Raw genomic sequence first — 348 nt, 5'->3', positions numbered from 1 at the left:
GGCCCAACGTGACATGTTTGCATTGCAGTGTGGCAGGCTGCTTTGGCATCTCGCTGTGACCGAAGCTGTCTGCAGCACATCATGCAGTTGAGCATGTTTGATAAGTACAGGGTTTTGCAGAACTCCAGTACTAAAAATACAGTTTGGATTTCTTAACTAAGCTTTGCTGGTAGAAAGTGTCCAAAAAGTTCTGTGCTCCATTGCAACTATTTTATGAATAGTTTATTTATAGTAGTTCACACAAACATTAAAAAAAGAAAACTTTTACATATATAAAATATTTAAATATCTAAAGAAAAAATGTAAAGCAAAAATGTTAAATATAACAAATGTATGGGAGCCTTCTAA

This window comes from Sinocyclocheilus grahami, unplaced genomic scaffold, assembly GCF_001515645.1.
Source record: "Sinocyclocheilus grahami isolate Dianchi unplaced genomic scaffold, SAMN03320097.WGS_v1.1 scaffold714.1, whole genome shotgun sequence".
NCBI lineage: Eukaryota > Metazoa > Chordata > Actinopteri > Cypriniformes > Cyprinidae > Sinocyclocheilus > Sinocyclocheilus grahami.
This window is presented reverse-complemented; position numbering follows the sequence as displayed.